We start from the raw sequence: 24,861 nt of genomic DNA, 5'->3' as shown, positions 1-24,861 counted from the left end.
AAGGCAGAAACAGTATCTCTTCTGTTATCTGCTTAATTCCACAAGGCTTTGCACAGTGAAGTCTTAATAATTTTTGACATCAAAGGAATCAAAAATACTACGTCTTAGATTGGCTTGCCAAAAACCTATTAGATTCTAGGTTCAATAAAATACACAGCCACACAATGTTTTGTTTTGTGTTTTAGGTTCATGGTACAATTTTTAAGAGCATGAGTGCATAAGCTATTTTTTTAAGCATGAGGAATTCTTCCAGGTGTTTCAGAGGAAATCGAAATTGGATAAAAATGGACTTTAAACTCCACGTCAACATTCTATATTTAAAAAGATTAGGCCACTTCCTCTTGTTTTATATAGAACCACAAATTTTAAGATTTGAAGCAATGTAAATGAAAACAACTTGTTCAAATAATACATGACCATGGTTTACACTGAAACTTGGTATTTCTCTCGAGGCATATAACAATAGTAATAACAAGATGATTCTTAAAATGTTATAATACAAAGGTAAACAAGACATGAGTATTTTGTTTTAACATATTACATCTCAAATATTCTTAAAGTATACTCTTAAATTAGATGAAGAACTTAAGCTTCATGTTAAGAAATCTATCGCCACAGCTTATTTTAAGCCCAAGATGTACACCTAGAAGTCTTGAAAATATACTCTTGAATCCTGTACATGTGAGAAAATTACTAAGAAGACCCTTGATTGAGTACGGACTATCAGCACCACCAACTGTCACTCTTTTTAATATTTTTAGTTTTAAAGGCACAACTTTGGATCTAAAGACATAGATAACCTATGTAGTGTCTTTTTATGAATTGGAAAAAGTTGCCTGTTTTTAGGGGCAGATCAAGCCCTCCCCCTGCCTCCCTGAGCATGAGGTTTGGCAAGTCAACCTGAGTTTGGATTTCAGTTCACCTGACTTCTCCATCGAGTGTCTGCATAATTCTCAGACTAAAGAGCTGTCTGTGGCAAGCCCTACTTACATCTCATAGTTCAAGTCTTCTCACCTCTGAGGTCCATCTTCATTTTCTGTTAATCCTCATATTTGCCTTGACTCTTTGTTGACACTTTAGTATTCTTTTTCTGTCCCCCTTTTATCCTTTCCTACACTTACCTCCACCTGCTTCCTTAGAGAGATACTTCCTTAGAGCCAGAGAAGACTGAGGACAGTCGATGGCAGGAACTGTGGTGTTCACCCAGGGATTCCCAGTCTCTGGCATGTAGCTGGTATGGAGAGTAACTCTGCTAATGTCTGATGAATGAGCGAATGAATACATTTTAGAACTAAATATTATCTCACTAGTTAAGCAATTCAAGTTCACTTAATTTGTAGTGGCAAATCAATATTAAAACCCTGGACATAAGTAATTTCTCTGCTATTTTTGTAGATTATGTGTAGAGAATTTAAATTCCAGATTGACTCTTCCTGACTCCTCTTCCAGAAAGCCTCCTCCATCAAACTAGTTCTAATACTAACCTGTGTAAAAATTAACTAGTTAATCAAACTTGCTGGTGGAAAAATTCCATTTACTGTATTTAAACTTAAGAAATTATGTTGGGAGTAATTGAACTGTATCATGGCAATAATGCATTAGTGCCTCACAGAATTAGTGTCAGTAATGAAATGTTGACTCTGAATTTTCCTCTCCAATTTTCTGGGTCCATTTGAAAATGTTATACACATTTAAAATTAGCTTTCTTGCAATTTCAAAATGTTTCTCATATCTCAAACACATTTCATCAATTTATTTCCTTTTTGGTTTAATGTTAATAGCAAAATAGCTTAAAGTGTCTGTGGATTAGATGGTCCAATGATAATAACAACAGAATAATACAGGGACACTTTTACACTTGCACTGAAAGAGGAAAAATGAATATTTCAGAATTTCTTTTTTTCTGATAGTGGTAAATTCCAGTATTCAGAGCTTTTGAGCTCCACACACTTTCTGTGTTTGGGGACCGTACTAACGGGGTTGATTCTAAAGTCTATCAAGACCACTAAAATATTTGTCTGAATCTACTTCACTGTTAACACAAATCTCCCTTCATATGATCCATGTCAAGAAGTTGTTGATTATGACTAATGCTAGATAATAAATATGGAAGGAATGATAGAAAAAGATAATTACCATTTTATAGTTTTTGCTGTAGTAAGTTATTTAGAGGCGTGTGTGTGTGTGTGTGGAGAAAGGGAGAGATTGCTAATGTGGCAGGATGTTAAAAAGTATTGAGTCTAGATGAAGAGTATATGGATGCTTTTTCTATTTTTCTTTCAAGTATTTTATAGGTTCATAAATAATAAATTGGAAGAGGAGGTAGTTGATTAGAAATATTATATGGAGGCTGGGATTATAAACGAGAGATTTGGATATAAATATATGGGATTTGGTAAAATACGTGCTTTGATATAGAACACTTTTTTTTTTACCCCCTAACTCAAGAATAGCAGAACAAGCTAACAAATCAGTCATTGGGTATTTAAGTTTTGGATGAAATTGAGAGATAGTACATTTTGAAAACAAAATTAAATTTTGTTTTCATGGGGCTCCTGGATGGCTCCATCAGTTGGGCATCTGATACTTGGTTTCAGCTCAGGTTATGATCCCAGGGTCCTGAGATGGAGCCTTGTCAGGCTCTGCGCTCCGCATGGAGTCTGTTTGAGATTCTCTCTCTCCATCTCCCTTTGCCCCTCCCCTGCTTGCTTGCACATGCTCTCTCGCTGTCTCTCTCAAATTTAAAAAAAAAATTGTTTTCATTTATTCATTCAGCAAATAATTTTCTTGATCCCTATCATATGCCATTATGTTCTATGTGGTACAGAAACAGCTGTCAGGAAAACAAATATCCCACTCTTATAGAGCTTACAGTGTATGGAGTTGGTAACATCAATAAATACATAAAGAAATGAACAAAGTAATCATACAATGTCTGTCCTTTTATGACTGGCTTATTTCACTTATTATAATGTCCCCAAGTTTCATCCGTGTTGTAGCATGTGTCAGAGTTTTTTTTAAGGCTGGTTAATAAGGGACTTACTTGTGTCATTTTGCTACTTGCTTTCTATATACTTTATAGCTTTTTTTGTGCCTCGTTTCCTGCATTACTGTCTTCTTTTGTGTTTGGTTGATTTTTTGTAATGAAATATTTAAATTCCTTCCTCATTTCCTTTTGAGTATATTCTGCATCATTTTATTTGTAGTTACCATAGGGATTACGTTTAATATTCTAAAGTTATAACACTCTAACTTGGATTTATGCCAGCTTAACTTCAATAACATACAATAACTCTTCTCCTTTACATCTCCATCCTTACTCCTTTCAGTTGTTGATGTCACAACATTATATCTTTATACACTGTGTTTTTAAAACATAAGTTAATAATTTTTAAAAGTATAGTTCTAGAAGGGAGGGGGGTAAGGGGATGGGTTAGCCTGGTGATGGATATTAAAGAGGGCATGTACGGCATGGAGCACTGGGTGTTATATGCAAACAATGAATCATGGAACACTACATCAAAAACTAATGATGTAATGTATGGTGATTAACAACATAATAAAAAACAAAACAAAACAAAAAAAGTATATTCATCTCTTAAATAACATAGAAAAAAGTGGAGTTACAAATCATTGCAACAATAGCAATAGGTTTTTGTTTTGTTTTGTTTTGTTTTTAAAGATTTTATTTGAGAGAGAGGATGAGAGGAGAGAGAGAGAGCACATGAGAGGGGGTAGGGTCAGAGGGAGAAGCAGACTCCCCGCTGAGCAGGGAGCCCGATGCGCCACTCGATCCCGGGACTCCAGGATCATGACCTGAGCCGAAGGCAGTTGCTCAACCAACTGAGCCACCCAGGCACCCCTAGCAATAGGTTTTATAATTGTCCATGTGTTTACCTTTATTGAGACCTTTATTTCCCCATATGGCTTCAAGTTGCCATCTAGTGTTCATTCATTTCAATATGCAGGATTCCATAGAGCATTTCTTGCAAGATAAGTCTAGTGGTCATGAACTCCTTCAGCTTTTTTTTATCTAGGATGTCCTAATTTCTCCCTCACTTTTGAAGGAATTTTGCCAAATATATTCTTGGTTGACAGGTTTTTTTTTTCTTTTAGCACTTTGAATACATCAGCCCACTGTCTTCTGGTCTCCAAAGTTTCTGATCAGTTGCTTCTTTCTTGCTGCTTTCAAGAATCTCTGATTATAATGTGTCTCAGTGTGCATCTCTTTAAATTCATCCTACTTGGGTCTTGGAGCTTCTTGGATGTTTATATTCATGTCTTTCATCAAATTTGGGGAGTTCAGGGGCATTATTTCTTCAGGTATTCTCTCTGCCCTTTTGTCTCTCTCTATTCCTTCTGGGACTCCCACTATCTGTATGTTGGTCTGCTTGATGGTAAATCACAGGTCCTTTATACTCTGTTCACTTTTCTTCAATTTTTTTTCTTTATGTACCTCAGGCTCAATCATATCCATTGTCCTATTTTCAAGTTTGCTGATTCTTCTGCCTGCTCAAAAATGCCTTTAAATCCCTCTAGTGAATTTTCCATTTCAGTTACTGTACTTTTCAGCTGCAGAGTTTCTTTTTTGTTTCTTTTAGGTTTTCTATCTCTTTATTAATATTTCCATTTTATCATACCTCATTTTCTTAACCTTCTCTGCATCTTCCTTTAGTTCCTTGAGCATCTTTAAGACAATTGTTTCAATGTTTTTGTCTAGTAGATCCACCATCACTTCTTTTCCAAGGACAGTTTCTGTTGGTTTAATTTTTCCTTTGAATGGGCCATACTTTCCTGTTTCTTTGTATACTTTGTGATTCTTTTTTTTGTTGAAAAGGGACATTTGAATCTAATAATTTGGTAACTCTGGAAAGGAAGATTCTCTCTCTTCCCCCCCACCCCCCCACAAGGTTTGCTATTTTCGTTCATTGTAGGTTGTCTTTATGCTGGGAAATCAGTCTGAAATGTAAATTTAAGGTCCTTTCAGGTCTTTTCTGAAGTTGTGCCTTTGTCTGGGTATGTGTGGTGACTTTCTAATTTCTCCTATATACATATGTGGTTGCTTTTGAATATCCTAGTCTTTAGTGTATGGCTCCCAAAGGGGGAAAAGAGAAAAATGAAGGGGGAAAAAAAGGTTGCCAGTTCTTTAAATCCCCAGAAGTCCCTTCAACTGATGTGAGAGAGGCTTGCAAGTATGGCGGAGGTATAACAACAATGATCCCTGCCTCTTTGCCTGTGCCTCTGTGGTCAGAAACAACAATCAGCAATCAGAGAACAGATCCCACATATTCGGAGGACATGTTTTTTTCCCCCCACCCTAGCTCTGGCAGACTGCATGCAAGCTATCCTAGAACATGTGTGCAGCTGCCTGCCACAGGTCTGAGGGGTGGAGGATGGGAAGCTGCTACTGTGCTAAGAGCTGAAACCATCTGAGATTAACCACAATTTACCATCCAATCCTTCCCCTGGAAGTTGTAAGCCTTCAGTAGACTTTAGAATTTCAAAATAGTGACATCAGACATATTCTGCAAGTGCAATTGTTTTCTAGGTGGGGAGACAGATTTCTGTGCTTTATACTATGCCGTCTTCCCCAATGACTCTTGCCTAAAACCCTCAGGGTTGTAAAAATAGCCATCTTTGGTCAGTTTGCCTCCCAGGCATTTTCGAAATTGTAATACCTTGTATTATATAGTGTTCTACACTTTGTTTTCATCACATGGATTATTTTGGTTCTTTACAACAACATGAGGGAAGTTGTAAGGTCAAATAGTATTATCCCGCTCTTATAGTCAAGAAAATTGTGCCTTGGACTACAGTAAATAGTAATGGATACTCAGTGCGTGATAGAGTAATAACTCAAATCAAGCATTTCTCACCCCAAACTGCCTCTAGAGAGCAATAATAATTTCTCTACAATACCAGAAAGCTTGACCCTGAACAATGAGAACAGTCTAGGAGTCTGGAATGAGAAATATCACAGTCAAAGCCATCCTTGACTTTGGAGACCATCAGTTGCTCTCTCTGCCTGTTCTGATTGTGAATGAACTCACAAAAAAATGAGAAGGCAAAAAAGGAAGAGGATGCTGTCTTTCTTATCCCTTCCAGCAGTTTCTTCCCCCCTGCTAGAGAGAGAACAAGATAAGTATGAAGTTGGGAAACTCCATCTAAGCAAGTTCCTCATGGCAGCTACAATTCTTGTTTTTACCTGCAATTAAGAGTGAGCAGATGTCAAATTTGTTTCAAGTAACAAAATATATAGCCTCTCTAGGAAGGACCTGATTCCTTCAGGATGTGGATTTAGGATGAATATTCAAATTTCTGTTTCAGCTAGAGGATAAGAACTGAGTTAGAATAAGCTAATTTAAAGTAGTTAAACATTAATTTAAAATATATCAAATTATACCTAAAATTTTGTCATTTAAAATTATGTTGATCTCTATATTGGTGCTCAATTATTGTATTCCTTGATGGTGCTATGTCATTTTAACAAAATATGGCTGCTGGTTCTGACCATGTGATAAGATATTTATTGCCTCCTGGTGGTAGCTTTCTCAATTCTAGCTTTAATTTTAAGGGATGAGGTGACAATGAATTTCAGTGTTTGGCTCATTTGTGTGAGGAGCATAGTTCCGCTGGGTGGGCAAATTGCCCACTTCCAATATTTATGCCAATGCTTCCTTATATTGGCACAAATGGCCAAGGTGAAAATCAGTACTGAAATGGGAGTTGGTGATAAATACTGAAAATAAGTATTCATTAACACAGATATTTGAATGATAATCAGTACAATATGGAGTTATTTTTTAAGCACATATTATCAAATATTCAGGGTGTGTGCTGGGCACAGCTAAAGCAAGGAGTACCAAAAACACTGGGTAATTGCCTTCAGCCCTCATGGTTGTAGGATTGAGCATCTGGAACATGACTCACTTGGGCAGTTAGCCAATTTCCCAACTGGTGCTAAAAATGACCTGAAAGATAGTTTTCTCATCTGTAAAATATGGGGATAATAATACTACCTGCCTTATAGGGCTATAAAAACTCAATGTTCTCAACACACTTTAGAGGGGGTATTTCTTACACATGAATATAGTGTCCAACCTACTGCCATACCCTTAGTCAGCAAGGCCGGCAGGTAAGACTGGCTTATGTTCTATTTACACCCTCTCCCCAGACTGGGTGTGGCTTTTCTGGGGCTTCCTCATTCTTTCTTTTAAGGTTAGTTTCTTTTAACCTGTTCCCATATAAAATTGTTTGGATCAGAAAGTGGAAGAGTACAATGTGATTTGGGCTGGTTTCCATTCCTACCCCAAAGTCAACCATGTATTAGAGCACGTCAGTGTTGTGTCTGCTTGAAAGGAACTTGAATACTAATTTGTGATGGAAAATTACAGGAGTCCATGAGCAAAGTATTATTATAAAGTACTACCTTTCACAGGGGAATTGAGAGTGCCTTCATATGGACTTTGCTTACTTCTTCTTTTTTTTTTTTAATTGCGAGATTGAAACAGTAGAAAAGTCCCTAAGGTTCCAAACAAATAATTTAAAACTGTGAATTACTGGGCCCAAGAGTTTTTTGGCAAACAAATATAATACAAGAAATTCCCTTAATTAAAAAAAATCTTTTAGACATTCACTTTCATGTCTTTCATATTTAAATGTGAGAATGTCTTGAAGAAAAAAGCACTACTAAAAATTAAAATCTACCCGCTTATGTTATGAGAGCTATTAACATGAATATTAAAGCAAGAAAATATTTTACTCCAAAGAGAATACACAGTATAGCATTATTAGTACCAAATACAAAGTGAAAGTATAAACAGTGTGAATGACTTTATAAATAAATATTACAGCACTTATATATTCAAAGGACTCAGCAGAAAAAAATTATGTGCCTATTCAATGCTAAGATTTGTGGAGTTCCTCTTACTGAACTATTTTCAAATCCTGTTCACTTTGAAAATTATTCACATTGGTTTATGGTCATGCTTCATATTGAAATCATTTAGGGGATGATAGGCTTTGTATGTGATCATTACATAAAGGCAATAATATTTTGAACATGACCTTTGTGGGCCAGCGAGCAGGATTAAATAGGAAGTTATACAGGGATTGAAGAAGGCCTGTTAGGGAGGTAGAGAAACCAGATGGAATCTGAGACAATCTAAAATCAATCAAGACATTTAAGAAGATACCTAAGTATTTATGTAGCCATAGAGATGTCATGAAATCTTCCTTTGTGACAAAATATTTTCTCTATCCTAAGATAATAATGTAAGCAATAGAGCAAGGTAATGATTTTTCAAATAAATGTGTATTTTAATAAAACAGGAAAATGAGAAAAATATTTGATCTCATGCAGAAACTCCAAAGTCCTGTTTAAGAAATATGGAGCAGAGCAAGTTAAGCTATTAGAGAGAACAGATGGGAGCTTCCCCCTGAGATAATCCTGAGCAGAATCTTCAGTACCTTCCTGGAGAATTTTGAATCCATCCATCTTCTCGATTATTTTTTTTTTTTTTTGGAAGAGAGAAATATTTATGCAATGAGTTTGTGTGAAACTGGCTGCTGTTCAGCTCTTGCAGAAACAAGCTGCTTACCTAATTCCTGTCTGAAGGGCATTTATTTTTAATAGTGGAAATTGTACCAGCTACCCAATGCCTCACCTTCTCAGTGGAGGGAAAAAAAAAAGATCTTGAGACAGTCTCCTAAAGACTTTTAATTACACCTCAAGTAATTACATATTTGTATTACCAAATGTATACACACGTACGCAGAATAGAAAATACATGGAGAAAGATACACAAACACATCTTCATAGACAAAAATAATTTATTAGCACATTCATAATAAAGATCTATGTAGTTCTATGTGAAGAAGAATAAATTTAGGTTTCAAAGCCTCATATTAATTATAAATATATATGGAAATATAGACTGAAGTAAATCCCTGCTATAAAATGCAGTCTGAAATTCAATTTCAAAATTCAAGCACTTGTGTTTCACTGAAAAGAAGAATGACTTTAATGAAAAAAAAAAAAAAACTTAGTTCAAACATGCAAAAGATACCAGTAACTTAAAAACTGTAAATACGAACCTCGTTTTGTGTGTAGGCTTATACTTTTCTGAAGGCCATCCTTCCAGAGGGTCATGGCTGATACTCTGGAGACCACCTGAAAATGGTGTTTGGATTATTTGTCCTGAAAACATCTTCTGTCTTATCCTTGAACATCCATCTGCCACTTCTCTGCCCACTCGTCCAGTCTGGTGTCATCTTCCTGTAGGTTATCCTGCACTTGGCATTTTACTAACTGGAAGTTACATGTCATATGCCACTTCGGAGATTTCACACATATGCTCACCTCTGAATCATTTACCAAACCATTTCATAATGCCTTAGAGCCAATCCCCTGTGTTACCCCACTGTTTAAATCTCTTCATTCAGTGGGAATGGAATGTTAAGTGAAGTTTCAGCTGATGTCCTAAGGTATCAGGTATCTAAGTTAATTGTAAACTTATTAATTTTAGAGTTACAATGCTTAGGGCCCTTATGCACATCAGGGGCATAAGGGTGGTTTTATTGAGCATTTGAAAAATTGATTTTCTTTATTTCTTCTTTCTTTCTTTTTTCTTTCTTTCTTTTCTTTCTTTCTTCCTTCCTTCCTTCCTTCCTTCCTTCCTTCCTTCCTTCCTTCCTTCCTTTCTTTCTTTCTTTCTCTCTCTCTTTTTCTTTCTTTCTTTCTTTCTTTCTTTCTTTCTTTCTTTCTTTCTTTCTTTCTTTCTTTCTTTCATGAATTGTGAAGTATCAACCCCACTTTCTTTAACTCAAGTCAAGAGTGAATCTTAAAGTAAACCAGCAAAGTAAACTCTTCTTATGTAAGGGTAAGAAGAAAAGCTAAGTTTCTACAGAGATGCAGGGGAAAGGCCAGACCTATTGAATAAATATAAGTGGGCAATGAAAAAGAAGAAGTTGTTTTTCTGAGGACGTCCTATAAGGCAGAGGCTTGTTCAATACACTAATTATACATGCAAGTGCCCATTTATCTTTATCTTTTATTTAGTGCTTTTAGAGCAGTTCTTTATCCATAAAATTTTTTCTATGATGATTTTTGTTAAGTGTTTTTAGTATAGAATCTTATCAAAGACTAATACAAACATCACATTTATTGGTGTGCTCTCATTAAGATATTAATCTTATTCTCAAAGAAGCCTAATATATTACTTAGATATGATTTCCCCTTAATAAATATGTTTTCTATCAATATGTCAAGTTTGTGCAAGTTTTCAGTGATCTTACACTCCATGGTAAATTCATCTTGAAAGCTTAGATAGAGGTGATACATGCTGCTCCCCCTGGCTTTTTTAAATCAATAAAAGTCAGAATAATAAGCTAAGAAATAGAACTCAGAGAGGTAGTGGTCTCAAAGAAGCCAGTGGAGGAGAAAGTTTATAGAAAGAAGATCAATAGAGTCAAATGATGCAAAGACTTCAAGAAAGATAAAAAAGAGAAATTATGGTTATCTGGGGAGTCCAGAGTGATGTTTTCTTTTTCTTCCTTTTTTAAAGATTTTCTTTATTTATTTGAGAGAGAGAAAGAGAGAGGGAGAACATGAGTGGGGGGTGGGCAGAGGGAGAAGCAGACTCCCCACTGAGCAGGGAGCCCAATGGAACTCGATCCCAGGACCCTGAGATCATGGCCTGAACAGAAGACAGACGCTTAACTGACTGAGCCACCTAGACACCCCTGGAGTGACCTTTTCGAATGTCTTTGGATGGAGTGGTACTTTCTTATATTTTTTATCTCTTTGTTGAAGTTCTCACTGTGTTCATCCATTCTTCTCCTAAGTTCAGTGAACATCTTTATGACCTTTACTTGAAACTCTTTTTCAGGTAAATTAGTTATCTCCACTTCATTAAGGTTTTTTCTGAAGTTTTATCTTGTTCTTTCATTTGGAATATATCCCTCTGTTTCTTCACTTTGCCTGACTCTCTGTGTTGGTTTCTATGCATTAGATGAAACAGATACCTCTCCCAATCTTGAAGGGTTGGCCTTGTGTGGGAAATGAGCCATATCATTCAACCCTGCCCTAGTTCTTGGTTGTCTTTTAAGCCTTGTGATTATCCAAGCAGCCTATATTATTTTTAATAGCTCCCAGTAGTTGAGGATGTGCCAAGACCCATCAGTGTCCCAAAGGAGAAGATCTTACTTAGCACTTACACCCATTCAGGCTGCCTGGAAACCAGACCCTCAGGCAGCAGCTTTTAAAGTATGCAAATTTATACAGTCCTGTGGAACTGCAAGTGTAAGCCCTGATGGCTACCAGAGTCAGGTGATCTGGAGGTGTCCCCTGGGCAGCAATCACAAAAATCAGGACTCCAGACAGTGCATAAGCTCTTTTCCGGGAGATAGCACCCAGCTGTAGCAAGGCAGAAAGACAGCCCAAAGATGGTATCCTCAGCCTATATTCCCCAAGAACAACTCAGTAGACCCCTAGGTGTGCACCAGACTGAAAGCCTGTCCCTCAGGCCACAACTCCTGCACATGCAAATAGGCCTCTTTCACAGAAAGACGGGCATGTGCTTCAGTCCACTCTCTTTGCAGTGCCGTGGGGGTGGTAGCCTGCTAAGAATTATTTTTCCCATTACAGTAATGTAGGATCCAGAACACAGCCGCACCTAGCCGCCGGAGCCAAGTAGTCAAGGAGCATTCCCTAGGAAGCAGCTGCAAAAGCTAGGACATCAGACAAAAAAAAAACACAAAAAACAACAACAACAAAACAAAACAGGGCACCAGATACATGTAAGAACTTCCACCTGCAAGATACTGGCATCCTGGAGCACTGCAGAGGGACAGCACAAAAAGGTCCACTGGCTGTAGCAAAGAAGAGAGGGGCATAAAGATGGTACCCAATGGAAAATTTGTTTTTTAAAAAAAGTGAAAGATGGCAGCTTTTGGTTAGAACAAGGCAGGAGAGCATGAAGATGGTGCCTACCAATCTCTGCCCCCAGAGAGTGTTCCTGCAGGCTCTTAGATGTGTGTGTTAAATTATATACCTGCACCTCAGGCCAACACTTTAATATATACAAATGAGCCTCTTTCACTTAAAGTCTGAGCAGAATGCTGCCTCTGAGCTGGGCCCTGGGACAGGTGAGTCCCAGCACAGGAGCCCTTTAAGAACCATTTCTCAGATGGCTAGTCTTGTAGGTCTCATGGATATAAGCCTTGTTGGTTTTCAAAGCTAGATGTTTTGGAGGCTCATCTCTCAGGTGCAGGTCTTAAAAGCAGGGGTGCCTGATGTGGGGTTCAAATCCTCACTCTTCCGGCAAAAGCTCTGGGTTTTGAGTTCTCATCCAACATGGGTCACTGTGCTGGGACTGGGATTTATGGTGAGATTATATTCCAGCCTCTCCTACCCATTTGGATGTGGTTTTCTTCTCATTTGCCTGAAGTGTACTAGTTCCTCAGCCAGACTTTAGGTTTTTTTTCAGAGGAAGTTGTTCCATATGTAGCTGTAGACTTATTGTGTCTGTGGGAGGAGGTGAGTTGAGGCTCTTCCTATGTCACCATCTTAAACTGGAATCTGAATGGAGAGGTAGGATGAGAAACAATAGTGAGAAGGTTGAGGAGCAAATACTAGGTGAAGAAGTGAGGATAAAGATGTTTAGTGCTTTTTCAGGAACTTTGACTTTGGAGGACAGAGTGAAGAGGAAGTTTTTGTGTTTTTTAGGTCAGGAGACTTGAGCCTACATGGAGACTGAGGAAAGCACAGGAGTAAAGATGTGAGGGGTTAAATGAGTGTAACTGGGCCTGGAAGGGAGAGGAGGAAACACCCAGGAGGGTGGGGCAAGTCTGGAAAGAATGTGTCCCCTTAGACAAGGGGGAATGTGCAAATATATAGTTAAATCTGAGGTAGGGAAGCTGGAAGTTGAAGGAGTTCACAGCTCTTGGTCTCAATTTTCTTTGTGATGTAGATGATAAGTTCATCTGCTGAGTGGGTACATAAGTAGAATAAAGTTATGCCCTTCACAAAGGAAAGTGGAAGCTGAAATTCCAAGGGGGACACCTTTTTCTAACTCTTATGAAGGTATCAAAAAGACTAGCTACAGCCTTTGGTCAGAGCTTTAATAAGAGTGGTGAAACTTGGAAAAATATCAGATTCTAAGGAGGCATCCTACAAATGGTTGGCTAATTAGTTGAAGAAGATCTGAGCATTATCACAATTTGATCTAATCACTCTAACTTGGTTGTTGAGGGAAAAACAACCCTGTTGGGGCTTAAAAATCCACTGATCCCTTCTAAAGGAAATACTAATTAAATCTGTCCTTATTATACTTTAACTGAACTGTCATTTAGCAATTTTAAAGAGTGTCTTAGTTTTGGTCTTTGAGTCACTCAAGGCATTTGAGTATTCTTTTTTTTTTTTTTAAAGATTTTATTTATTTATTTGAGAGAGAGAGAATGAGAGAGAGCACATGAGAGGGGGGAGGGTCAGAGGGAGAAGCAGACTCCCTGCCGAGCAGGGAGCCCGATGCGGGACTCGATCCCGGGACTCCAGGATCATGACCTGAGCCGAAGGCAGTCGCTTAACCAACTGAGCCACCCAGGCGCCCAATTTGAGTATTCTTGAGTTCTTTTTTGACAATGTCTAAATTTTAGTTGATATATTTAATATTCTTCTGTGATATCTTAGTGAAGGCAAATTTCCCACTCTTGGGGGGCTGGCCTTGTAAATTCCCAAATTAGACCAGGCTTTTCTGGTGTTGTTCTGAAATAACTGAACTCTGGAAATGCCCATTATTGAGTCTTGATTAATTTTAATGAAAGCCATTTATGTAATCCTCTAATTATTATTGAAGGTCTACAATGCCAAAGCACTGTTTCAGACATTGATAATATATATATATATATCAGTAATGACACAGACTAAAAAATCCCTGCCCTTTGTAGCTTATGTCCTGTCTCCTGGATGTCTTATCCCTGGAAAAGGAATCTTGGAGTAGGAAAAAGGACAAGGAGAAAACGTTTGCTTTCTCTTGGTCTTGGGCATTAGGGCCTCAGCTCTGGAAAAGAACAACATCCTCAAGAAAAATCTCAGTGTGGGGAGTAAGCCAACCCTATAACATGTAGGCAAGCCAGGGACCAAAGTGAGAGATGTCCAGTTCACTCTTATGGACTCTGAGGATGACTACATCTGGCATAAGGTTTTAAGCTGTCATGGAAGTTCTTTCTATTACTCACCAACCCATCAGGCAAGTCTTGTCATGGATTATAGCCTGGTCTTAGATAGCACTGTGGAGATTTGAATGAAGGGCCTGGGATCTCTGTGGTGGTGAAGTGGTACAAGAGGAGGTTTCAGTGGCCGACAGTAATGAACGTTGGCTTGCAGAAGAACAGAGCAGCAGTCCAGCAATGGGCCTGGGTGGCAAGTCAGAGTGTATTTGTGAGACAAGAAAGCCCTTCCTGGGATCTTTCAGGAATATTTGGGAAGCGGAAGCTGGTAAAAGTCAGACTTCCTGCTATACGTATTTAATTAATAATTGATACATATGTTACCTAGTATTTCTGTTGTCTTTCTTTTGAAATTTTGTGGTAAAGGCACCCAACATTTCAGATCATCTTAAGAGTAATACAGAATGAGGGGCGCCTGGGTGGCTCAGTCGTTAAGCATCTGCCTTCGGCTCAGGTCATGATCCCAGGGTCCTGGGATCGAGCCCTGCATTGGGCACCCTGCTCAGCAGGAAGCCTGCTTCTCCCTCTCCTACTCCCCTCGCTTGTGTTCCCTCTCCGCTGTCTCTCTCTCTCTCTCTGTGTCAAATAAATAAATAAAATCTTTAAAAAAAAAAAAAGTAATACGGAATGAAATATATCCCCCAGAAATAGTCCATGTAACTAATTTCCCTGAAGAAACACACCGACCTTAAGAGAAATTTCCGAGTATGTAAAAAGTGAGAAATGCTAAGTTATACAGTGTTCAACCCTCATCTGTTCTTCCCTCTCAGATATTTGTGAAAATACTGACAAATCCACACATGTATTACCATAAAACAAATACTCCAAACACTTAGTCACATACACTTATGTGATAGAAGGAGGAAACTCACAGAACTACCTAAGACATATTATTTATTATCTATCATTTGCTGTTCACATTATTTAAGTTTGGTGCTTCCATAATGTAGAATGTAGGAGAGACTACACTGGGGGCTGTACAGATCAATAAGCACTGCCAATTGCTAAAGGTGATACAACTATAGAAATTTTTTGTACGAAGTTTATAATGCTATGATCTCAAGTACTAGAAAGCCTAAAGAGACCTCAGCTCTGTTTCTGTTGCTCTTATTATAACTCATATATATGGTTTGGGATGTAAGAGTCTTTCAAAAAGGTCACATACGATTCTGAAGTTGGATCAGGCCAACTAAGCAATATTATAATGCTCACAAGAATAGTGAAATTCGGTCAAAATTTGGAAAAATGTAAGAAGGGGGTGAAGAGGAGCAGTAATCTTCTTTCTCCCTCCCTCCTTGTAGTTGATTACAAAAATAGCTTTAGTACTTTGCAGCTCCTACATCAAGAGGTGGAGTCTGTTTCCCCACCCAAAGATCAGGTGGGCAGCTCTTATAATTTGCTTTAGGCAAGAATGTGATGGACGTGATATTTTGTGAGTTTCGAACCTGGCCTCAAGAAGCTGGGAGGCCAGCTTCTTCTTTTCTGCCCTTGAGACTCTTGTCCAGCATAGCCTGAGCATCCTGAGAGACTATGTGGAGCAGAAGGCTTTTCTATTTGAATCATCTTAGACCAGCCAACCCCAGCTGACCCACCAGCTGTCTACAGACACATGAGCAAGCCCAGCTGCACTATCAGCTGAGCCTGGTTAAGGCCAGAACCACTAAGCTGAGCCCTGTCCAAATTGCCAAACTGCAATTTAAGTCACAAAATTTTGGGGTATTTTATTAAATAGCAAAACTAACTGGTAGTTATGCATATCTCTATGAGCCACACAGTTCAAAAATGTTACAAAGTAAATACTTCCTCAAAGTAAGTTAAAGTTTTATAGTCACCTAAGCCACTGCCACTAACTATGCTCATCTACAGAGAATTGCACCAGAATGTAAATCTATACACTACTTCCTTCATTAAGAAAGTCTTGCTATAAAAAGTACATCAGCTAAATTCAATAGTGTGCATAATGACATATTTGGTTTCTAGTTGCAGTCCGTGAACCAAACTTTTGGTAACAGTGAACTAAGGCTTAGTGGTCAACAAATCTTTTATGATGTAAAGGACCAGATAATAAAAATTTTAGGGCCATAAAGTTTCTGTCAACTTTGTCATTATAGCAAGGAAGACACCATAGATGATCTATAAGTGAATGGGCATGGTTACGTTCCAATAAAACTATTTGTAAGACAGGCAGTCAGCTAATTTGGTTTGTGGGCCATAGCATGCTAATCCCGGAATCCTAGGCCATTTCTGAGGTTCGTCCCCTCAAAGCTCATTATCATATATGTTGTTGTTGTTGTTTTATGTTAAAAGAATGTAGGCAAAGGCAAAAGACAATCAGAGATACCCCTCTTTAGAGAGGAAAAACAAATGCCTGAAATAGTTATTTCAGTTGTCCAACACAGAGCCACCCAAAAGGATAAAATGAGACATGGAAATATGTACATAATTATTGAAAAATATATGGGAAATGAAGTAAGCAAGTACTGCTAATCAAGGCCCTTGTTAGCTAAATCTTGGGAAGAAAAATAAATATTCCAAGAAGCTTTCATTTCAAAATGTTGACATCTCGGGCACCTGGGTGTCTCAGTCGGTTAAGCATCTGCCTTCAGCCCAGGTCATGATCCCAGGGTCCTAGGTTGGAGCCCCAGAGTTGGGCTTTCTGCTCAGCAGAGGAATCTGCTTCTCCCTCTCCCTCTGCCCCTGCTTGTGTGCTCTCTCTCTGACTCACTGTCTCTCTCTCAAATAAATACATAAAATCTTTTTTAAAAATGTTGACATCTCAAAGATACAGAACTGTTCATCAGTAAAGAGCTGGGGCATTCTTTCCCTCATTTTCTCCCTCCTTTTCTTCCTCTCTTCCTCTTTCTTTCCTTTTTTTTTTTTTTTTTCCTCTCTTTTGCTCTTAACACAGAGGAAAGAATTTTTAGGCACAAATAAAAGCAACCAGTATTCTTGAAGAACAGGTTGATAAGAGCAGCTGTTAATAATTTATGGTTGCCTCATTTGATTCTCCTTCAGTGTAGTTTGGAGACAACACATTTCTGTGTCATTAAAGTATTAGACAACACCATCTTCAGATTCACCCCAAGAATGGACAGGGTGTGCCCCTGTGTGGGAGTGTCAGGAAGAAGCACAAAAAAGAGATGTCAACCATTGCCATCTATTTCTCAAAAAGCATACTGGGCAGATTTCCAAATTCCTGTTACATTCTGTTGTGTTTTTTTTTAAGGACAAGATGATTAGCTGCTTTGACAAATATACTCCTCCCTTATTAACAACAGCTGCTATCAAAAATCACTAGCATGAAATGAAAGTCTGAAGTACTGTGTGTCCTGTTTATTTCAATGAAATATGAAATCTATTTCTTAAGGATCTCAAGATCCTTAAGGATGAGACCTTCATTTTAAGGCATAGTGTGGGCTAGCATGTTAAATGGTTTCCTTTATTTAGTATTTAATATTTACTCTACCTTTTGATTAAACCACTAAAAATCTCTAGCAGAATGCATGTGTGGGAAGAGTAAAACATTGGGAATCAAAGTCAATCAATTGTCAGTCATTAACAATTTAGCTCAGACTGGTCATGTGGTTTTGCCAGAGAGAATGGACATGGTGCCATGGCCACCACAGAGAGTTAAGGGAGAATAAACCCAGAGAATGGAATAACTGGGATGCCTTGATGGAGTGTCACAGATGGGAGAGAGGGCTGGGTAAGCACATGAAATTGAGAGGCAATGTGGGAAATTAGAGAAAACTGGAGATAATGGCAGGGGGTAAAAAAAGGAAGGAGTCGCTGTAAAAAGAGAATGGATGTTAAATTTTGTTTACTTCCCAAATTTCCCTCAGGCTGGTCCTAGCCAAGAGAGCCAACAATCACCTCTCGTGGTACAGGGAGAAAGGGACTCTGCTTATGCCACAGGGAAGAAAAGCCTTCACATCAGGAGTTTGAACATCCTTCTTCTTTTTTTTTTTTTTTTTTAAGATTTTATTTATTTATTTATTTGACAGAGAGAGCACAAGCAGGGGGAGCAGCAGGGAGAGGGAGAGGGAGAAACTGACTCCCCACTGAGCAGGGAGCCCAATGCTGGGCTACATCCCAGAACCATGGGATCATGACCTGAGCCCAAGGCAGACGCTTAACCGACTAAGCCACCCAGGCACCCTTTGAACATTTTTCTTTAGCACACATCTCCAGGTTTATCTTCATTTGCCTTCCTAAACCTTCCCAGGAGCGGTGTTGTACCCCTTTCTGCTCTATTCTTGACCACAGATTGAAGATTTCCAGGATCTTCCAAGCATCATTTTCTAACTGGAGTGTCACAAATGGCACTGATATATGTAGTCCAAAGCTGTGGTTCATTCACTGTCCTCTGATGTTTACATTTTCCTGCCCGTGTATGTTCTTTCTGCTTTCCCTTTTTTCTTCCTTTCCTTTCCTTTTCTTCCTTTCCTTTCCTTTTCCTTTCTTCCTTTATACCTCCTGATTTCTCCTCTTCCCCATCAATGTTAATTAACCCTTCAGGTGGGGTGTTGTCAGAGCCAAAAGCTCATGGCAGTAACTTTTCACTTTTCTCTTCACTGTTGTAGTCAATGCTTCCCTTTAGTCATTTGTAGCAAAATTCACTCCTTCAGAAGAAAAAGATGAGGAACATAAAAAATTTAAAGTTGAGAGGTACTACTTCAGATATAAAAATACTGGCCTTTGTTATCAAACATTCCATTTTCATTCTTAAAGGTGTCATATGAGTATAAGAACTTTTAACAGAAATATGGAATCCCAATGATTAATTCATTGATTTATTTACTCACTAAATATTTGTTGAGCAACTTCTATGGGAAATACTCTTTCAAGTGCTGGTAATACAAAGATAAGGCATGATCTTTGCCCAGGTGGAGGTTATCATTTAGTAGGGGAGCCAGATGTGTAAACATGAAATTGTAATATAGAATGATAAGTGCATAATGACAGTATGTGTAAACTACTGTTTTATTAAATGGAGGTAGTCAAGGACTCTCCTAGGCTGGGGCAGAAAGGGCTCCCTTGGGGAAGAGATTTTGAGCAGAGTGATGAGAAATAATGGAATTCACAACCAAGAGGGAGGCATGAGCACTGACTCTAGTAAAGTTTGCCTTGAGCATGGAGTTCATGTAAAGGTTTAGTAGGAGATTTTAGCCCCAGTGGTAGCAGAGCTAAAAATGGAAATATGAGAGATGTTGAGGAACTGAAATGACAGAGCTCAATGATATGGAAAAAGACAACAAAGATGATTCCCAGGTCTCTTCGTATGGAAAGAGGCTTAGATATTTAGTCCCACTTTTGACTAAATGCAAGAATCTTGTTCACAGTATTTCCAAATGATGGCTCACTTGCCTCTGTTGGGACCCTTCCAGGCATGGAAGCTGTCTGACTCACAGGCAGCAGCCTGCTTCAATCTGGACAGCTTGGATTTTAGAGAGAGCTTTCAATTGACCTGGTATCTGTCTGCCCTTAAATTCCATCCATTGCTCTTAATTCTGCAAAGACTAGGTCTGTTTTCTTTGTTCTAGGTCTGGGCCTCTAGATTCTTAGAACAGCTATTTTATCTCTCCATAGTCTTCTCCATTCTTCTTCCTTCAAAACATTCCTAAGGCTCCAGGAAAATCCTGACAAAATCTCTATCAGTCATAATGCTGACATTCCAAAGAGGCAGCTTTTCACATTTTTCCAGAGATTGGATGTGGTGCCACAAGTGTTTAGTGCCATGACCTTAAAATATGAAACTCTCTGACTAAGTGGTCATTTGAAGTGGTCTGAATAGTCATTTGAAGTAAAGTCTTGTTTTATTACTGCAGAAGAAAAGAAGATACGGCTTTACTGTTGGAATGGCCATCATCAAAAAACAAGTGATAACAAATGCTGGCATGGATGTGGAAAAAAGAGAACCCTTGTGCACTTTTGTTGGGATTGTAAATTGGTATAGCCAGTATAGAAAACAGTATGGAAGTGCCTCAAAAATTTAAAAATAGAACTGCTAAATGATCCATAAATACCACTTCTGGGAATATATTCAAAGGAAATGAAAACAGTAACTGGAAATGCTTTTTCTGCATCCTGATGTTTATAGCAGCATTATTTATAATAACCAAAACATGGAAACAACCTAAGTGTCCACTGATAAATGAATAGATAAAGAAGCTGTGATATACATAAACAATGGAATACTATTCAGCAATAAAAAAAATGAGAAAAATTCTTCCATTTGCTGCAACATGGGTAGAACTTGAAGGCAGTATGCTGAATAAAATGTCAGACAGAAGAAGACAGATACTGTATGACCTCATTTATATGTAGAATCAAAACAAAAACAAAAAACAAAAAAATTAGACAAAGAGACAAATTTGTGGGTGAGGGGATTGGAAGAAGGGGGTCAAAAGGCACAGACATCCAGTTATAAGACAAAAATCAGTACTAGGGATGTAATGTACAATATGATAACTATAGTTCACATTGCTGTATGATATAGAGGGAAGTTAGGAGAGTTAATCCTAAGAGGTCTCATCATCAGTTTTTTTTTAACTTTTCTTTTTATTGTATCTATATGAGATGATGGATGTTAATCATTTCACAATATATGTAAATCAAACCATCATGCTTTATACCTTAAACTTACACAGCAGTCTATGTATGTCAATTATTTCTCAATAAAACTGGAAAAAGAGTATGGCTTGATTCAAATAAAGTCAACATTTTAGACTAAGAATAAAATAACATTCAATCTTAAAGTAATCTTTAAGATGATCTTATCTAAGCCTATTTTATAGACCAGGCAACATATGACTGCTTGATGATGATGAGTAAAATTATTTGTTAATAGCATTAGAAGACTAGACTATTCCTGTATTGCCAGATTAACACCAAACAGATTATTTTCTTTTTTTTAACTTTAATTCCAATATAGTTAACATACAGTGTTATATTAGTTTTAGGTGTATAATACAGTGATTCAACAATCCCATACATCGCCCAGTGTTCAACACAACAAGGGCAACTCCTTAATCCCCATTTCCTATTTCACCCACTCCCTCACCCATTTACCCTCTGGTAACCATCCATTTGTTCTCTATAGTTAAGAGTCTGTTTCTTGGTTTCTCTTCTCCTCTCTTTTTTTACCCTTTGCTTGATTGTTTAGTTTCTTAAATTCCACATATGGGTGAAATCATATGGTATTTGTCTTTCTCTGACTGACTTATTTCGCTTAACATACTCTCTAGCTCTATCCATGTCATTGTAAATGGCAAGATTTCATTCTTTGTTATGGCTGAATAATATTGCATTATATATATACCACTACTTCTTTATCCATTCATCTATCAATGGACATTTAACTGTTTTCATAATTTGGCTATTGTAAATAATGCTGCTATAAACATCAGAGTACATATATCCCTTTTAATTAGTGTTTTTGTATTTTTTGGGTAAATACCCAGTAGTGTGATTACTGGACTGTAGGGTAGTTCTATTTTTAACTTTTTGAGGAACCTTCATACTGTTTTCCATAGTGGCTGCATCAATTTGCATTCCCACTAGTAGCACACATGAGGGTTCTTTTTCTCCACATCCTCGCCAACACTTGTTTCTTGAGTTTTTTATTTTAACCATTATGACAGGTGTGAAGTGATATCTCATTGTTGTTTTAATTTGTCTTTTCCTAATGATGAGTGATTGTTGAGCATCTTTTCATATGTCTGTTGACCATCTGGATGTCTTCTTTGGAGAAATGTCTGTTCATGTTATCTGTCCATTTTTTAATTGGATTGTTTTTTGGGGTATTGAATTGTATCAGTTCTTTATATATTTTGGATACTAACCCTTTATTGGATATGTCATTTGCAAATATCTTCTCCCAAACAAATATCTTGTTTCCTTCCCTGTGCAGAAACTTTTTATTTTGATATAGTCCCAATAGTTTATTTTTGCTTTTATTTCCCTTGCCTCAGGAGACATATCAGAAAAATATTTCTATGGTCAATGTCAGAGACATTACTGCCTGTGCTATTTTCTAGGAATTTTATGGTTTTAGGTCTCACATTTAGGTCCTCAATTCATTTTGAATTGATTTCTCTGTGTGGTGTAAGAAAGTGGTCTAGTTTCATTCTTTTGCATGTAGCTCTCCAGTTTTCCCAACACCACTTGTTCAAGAGACTTTTTCCCATTGCATATCCTTTCCTGCTTTGTGGAAGTTTAATGGACCATATAATTGTGGGTTTATTTCTGGATTTTCTGTTCTAATTATCTATGTGTCTATGTGCCAGTACCATACTACAGCTTTGTAATATAACTTGAAGTCTGGAATTGTGATGCCTCCAGCTTTGTTCTTCCTTTTCACGATTGCTTTGACTATTCGAGGTCTTTTGTGGTTCCATACAAATTTTAGGATTGTTTGTTCTAGTTCTGTGAAAGATGCTCTTGGTATTTTGATAGGGATTGCATTAAATCTGTAGATTGCTTTGGGTAGTATAGACATTTTAACAAAATTTGTTCTTCCAGTCCTTGAGCATGGAATGTCTTTCCATTTCTTTGTGTTGTCTTCAATTTCTTTCATCAGGGTTTTATAGTTTTCAGAGTACAGGTTTTTCGCCTCTTTAGTTAGGTTTATTCCTAGATACTTTATTATTTTTGGTGCAATTGTAAATGGGATTGTTTTCTTAATTTCTCTTTCTGCTGCCTCATTATTAGTGTATAGAAATGAAACAGATTCCTGCACATTGATTTTGTATCCTGTGACTTTACTGAATTCATTTATCAGTTCCAGTAGTTTTTTGGTGGAGTCTTTAGGGTTTTCTATATAGACTATCATGTCATCTGCAAATAGTGAAAGTTTTACTTCTTCTTTGCCAATTTAGATGCCTTTTATTTCCTTATGTTGTCTAATTGCTGTGGTTAGGACTTCCAGTAATATGTTGAATAAAAGTGGTGAGAGTGGACATCGTTGTCTTGTTCCTGTCCTTAGGGGAAAAGCTCTCAGTTTTTCACCATTGAGTATGATGTTGGCTGTGGGTTTTTCATATATGACCTTTATTATGTTGAGGTATGTTCCCTCTAAACCTACTTTGTGAGGGCTTTTATCAAATGGAAGTTGTACTTTCTCAAATGCTTTTTCTGCATCTATTGAAATGATCATATGGTTTTTATCCTTTCGCTTACTGATGTGATATATCATGTTGATTGATTTGTGAATAATAAACCACACTTGCATCCCAGGAATAAATCCCACTTGATCGTGGTGAATAATTTTTTTAATGTGTTGCTGGATTCAGCTTGCGAGTATTTTGTTGTGGATTTTTGCATCTATGTTCATCAGAGGTATTTGCCTATAGTTCTCTTTTTTGTAGTGTCTTTATCTGGTTTTGGTATCAGGATGATACTCACCTCATAGAATGAATTTGGAAGTTTTCCTTCATCTTGTATTTTTTGGAATAGTTTGAGAATAGGTATTAACTCTTCTTTAATTGTTTAGTAGAATTTGCCTGTGAAGCCATCTAGCCCATTTGGGAGTTTTTTTTATTATTGATTCAATCTCCTTGCTGGTAATCGGTCTATTCAAATTTCCTATTTCTTCCTGCTTCAGTTTCAGTAGGCTATATATTTCTAGGAATTTAACTATTTCTTTTAGGTTGTCTAATTTGTTGGCATATAGTTTTTCATAATGTTCTCTTATAATTGTTTGTATTTCTGTGGTGTTGGTTGTTATTTCTCCTCTTTCATTTGTGATTTTGTTTGAGTCCTTTCTCTCTCTTTTTTTTTTAATGTGTCAGCTAGATCAATTTTGTTGATCTCTTTAAAGAACTAGCTCCTGGTTTCATAGATCTGCTTTATTGTTTTTTTTAGTTTTTATATCATTTATTTCTGCTCTAGTCTTCATTATTTCTTTCCTTCTGCCATTTTGAGGTTCTCTTTGTTGTTCTTTTCCTAGCTCCTTTAACTATAAGGTTAGGTTGTTTATTTGAGATTTTTCTTGCTTCTTGAGGTAGGCCTGTATTGCTATAAAATTCCCTCTTAGAACTGCTTTTGCAATGTCCCAAAGGTTTTGAACCATTGTATTTTCATTTTCATTTGTTTCCATGTACTTTTTGATTTCTTTGATTTCTTGGTTGACCCATTCATTATTTAGTAGCATGCTATTTAACCTCCATGTATTTGTGGTCTTTTCAGATTTTTTTCTTGTGGTTGATTTCTAGTTTCATAGCATTGTGATAAGAAAAGATGCATGGTATGATGTTGATCTTTTGAAGTTTGTTGAGATATGTTTTGTGACCTAATGTGTGATGTATTCTGGACAGTGTTCCGTGTGCACTTGAAAAGAATGTGTATTCTGCTGTTTTAGGATGGAATGTTCTAAATATATATCTGTTAAATCCACTTGGTCCAGTGTGTCTTTCAAAGCTACTGTTTCCTTGTTAATTTTCTGTTTGGATTATCTGTCCAATGGTGTAAGTGGGGTGTTAAAGTTTCCACTATTACTGTATTATTATCAATTATTTCTTTTCTTTGTTATTAACTCTTTTTTGTATTCGGGTGCATAAATATTTACAGTTGGTATATCCTCTTGTTGGATTGTCCCCTTTGTATATTTATATAGTGTCCTTCTTTGTCTCT

The 24,861-nt window shown here is 37.3% G+C and overlaps 1 protein-coding gene and 1 long non-coding RNA gene across 2 annotated transcripts in view; one reads left to right on the top strand and one right to left on the bottom strand.

The window, feature by feature from the left end:
* NEMP2 (nuclear envelope integral membrane protein 2) overlaps positions 1-24,861 on the top strand; it is a 369,626-nt gene that overhangs the window by 21,398 nt on the left and 323,367 nt on the right. The window lies entirely within an intron of this gene.
* The window catches only part of LOC135363906 (uncharacterized), a 64,340-nt gene continuing 58,204 nt past the window's right edge, over positions 18,726-24,861 (bottom strand). Inside the window, exon 3 of the long non-coding RNA XR_010410253.1 lies at positions 18,726-18,851. This is a non-coding gene — a long non-coding RNA (uncharacterized LOC135363906). The remainder of the gene's footprint in view (positions 18,852-24,861) is intronic.

Source organism: Mirounga angustirostris, unplaced genomic scaffold (assembly GCF_029215605.1).
Source record: "Mirounga angustirostris isolate CCGP_5_RB_7025 unplaced genomic scaffold, mMirAng1.0.hap1 SCAF_3, whole genome shotgun sequence".
Lineage (NCBI taxonomy): Eukaryota > Metazoa > Chordata > Mammalia > Carnivora > Phocidae > Mirounga > Mirounga angustirostris.
The sequence above is the reverse complement of the archived record's forward strand: the minus strand, read 5'-3'. Positions and strand labels throughout refer to the sequence as shown.